A 2,500-nucleotide genomic window follows, 5' to 3' on the forward strand; every position below is an offset into this window, starting at 1 on the left:
AATAAGATCATTGCTGAAGCGCTTGGGACTAAGACCAACAAGCAAGTCTCTGACAAGAGACGGGACCTAAGTAAAAAGACAGGGGCCCCCATGTCAGACAGCTTACATTTTTCTTCTAGGCCTCTTGAGACATTGTCTCCCCCACCAAATGTAACAACGGGGACTTCATCCATACTCGCTCAAGCAGCTGAGCGGCTTACGAATGAGAATTCTGGGACCCTGGAAAAGCCTGCAATGGAGGCAATAAAGGCTTGGCTTAACGGCGAGGGCCAACATGATGCCCTCGTAGAAACTGCCACAGCATTGATGCTTTGTCCGATGAGATTGGTGAAAAACAAAGGCAAACGTTCAAAACCCGAGAACGACATTATTAAACCCAGGATATTACCCACACGATCTTGGATGAAGAAGAGAGCGGAAAAACGAGGAAGCTTCATGAAGCACCAGAAGCTCTTCTTTAAGAACCGCTCTCTTCTTGCGTCCTTAGTCCTGGATGGCACTGAACGTCATGAATGCCGAATCCCGAACGCAGATGTATATCGTTTTTACTGCGAAAAATGGGAGAAGGTGTTGCCATTCAATGGCCTGGGCCAATTTAAGTCATCAGGTGTTGCAAATAACGAATACTTTGAGCCCCTAATTTCGGTGGAGGAAGTTCAGACTGCCATACGGGCCATTAAACCAACGTCAGCAGCTGGGCCAGATGGCCTAACAAGGGCTGCAATCTGTGCTGCCGACCCCGAGGGTCGGACACTGACAGCCCTATTTAATGCATGGATGATTACAGGAATTATTCCCAAAGAGTTGAAAAAGAATAGGACGATTCTTATTCCTAAGGTTATGGACGATGAAAAGCTGAAAGAATTGGGGAACTGGAGACCAATAACAATCGGTTCAATGATTCTGAGATTATTTTCCAGAATAATGACTGCACGTCTTGCTCGTGCTTGTCCCTTAAACCCAAGGCAGCGTGGTTTTATAGCGGCATCTGGCTGCTCTGAAAATCTTAAGGTGCTACAGGACCTTATGAGACATGCTAAGAAATTGCACAGGCCGTTGGCTGTCATGTTTATCGACATAGCGAAAGCTTTTGACTCGGTTTCGCATGCTCATATTTTATGGGTGTTAAGGCACAAGAAAGTAGATGAACACGTGGTGGGCATCATCCAGAACGCCTACGATCGGTGTACGACCTCGTTCAAAAGCAATGGCGAGTCGACTCGAGAAATTAGCATACGTGTTGGTGTCAAACAGGGTGACCCCATGTCACCCCTGCTCTTCAATCTTGCCATGGACCCTTTGATATGCACCCTAGAGTCACACGGAGTTGGGTACTCCATTGATACCGACCACGTGACAGCTCTTGCGTTTGCTGATGATTTGGTGTTGGTGAGCGAATCTTGGGTTGGTATGGCCGCCAATCTAGCGATCTTGGAATCATTTTGTGGGCTATCGGGATTGGAGGTTCAGGCCAGAAAGTGCCAGGGCTTCATGATAAGCCCAACCAAAGATTAATATACGGTGAACAACTGCGACCCATGGACTATCAAAAATAAAGATGTCCATATGATCCAACCTGATGAATCAACGAAATACCTTGGTCTAAAAATTGGCCCTTGGACTGGCACTATACAGCCTGATCTACATTGTCAGCTAAAGACATGGATCTCGAAAATCGATGAGGCGCCTCTGAAGCCAACTCAGAAGGTTGAACTACTCAATGCCTATGCCCTACCCAGATTGTTATATCCTGCAGACCACTCGGACTGCAAGCAATCAACTCTCCGTGGGTTGGACCAAGAGATTAGAAAGGCGGTAAAAGGATGGCTCCACCTTCCCGCTTCAACTTGTGATGGACTGTTATATGCCAGAGCCCGAGACGGAGGCCTTGCCATCTTGAAACTGGAAAAAACAATCCCTTCGGTTCAAGTTAGAAGGCTGCAACGTATAGCAAACTCGTCCGATGCTATCACCCGTAATATTGTGTCCTCGCAGGGTATGGAGGAAGAATACCGTAATTTGTGGGTACGAGCAGGGGGTGACAGTGATGCAATCCCAACATTCGTTCTCAGGGACTCGGTGTCAAAAGAACCTGTATATCCGAGACCCTGCGATTGGAGGGAGCATGAATTTCAGAGATGGTGCGAAAAGCCGGTTCAAGGAAGGGGCATTGTAAACTTTGCGCATGATAGAATCAGTAATGCTTGGTTGAGGCCATGGTGCGGCTTTAAACAATGCTTCTTTATCGCAGCACTACAACTAAGGGCAAATATTTACCCAACAAGAGAAAGCTTGAACAGAGGCAGAGATGGGGCCTTACGTTCCTGCAGGAAATGCTCTGCCAGACTCGAGTCCCTTTCGCACATTCTCGGTCAATGTCCTGCAGTACAGAAAGCAAGAATTGCGCGACATAACAAGATCAGTAACATTCTGGCAGACGAAGCGGCTAGATTGGGCTGGTCTGTATACAAAGAGCCACGGTTCATATCCGAGACGGGAG

At 47.4% G+C, this 2,500-nt stretch overlaps 1 pseudogene; it reads left to right on the forward strand.

Annotated features, from left to right (window-relative positions):
* Nucleotides 1–2,500, forward strand: part of LOC142925479 (28S ribosomal RNA) — a 10,589-nt pseudogene that overhangs the window by 3,869 nt on the left and 4,220 nt on the right.

Source organism: Petromyzon marinus, chromosome 20 (assembly GCF_048934315.1).
Source record: "Petromyzon marinus isolate PM22_M1 ecotype Great Lakes invasive population chromosome 20, UKy_Petmar_22M1.pri1.0, whole genome shotgun sequence".
Taxonomy (NCBI): Eukaryota; Metazoa; Chordata; class Hyperoartia; order Petromyzontiformes; family Petromyzontidae; genus Petromyzon; species Petromyzon marinus.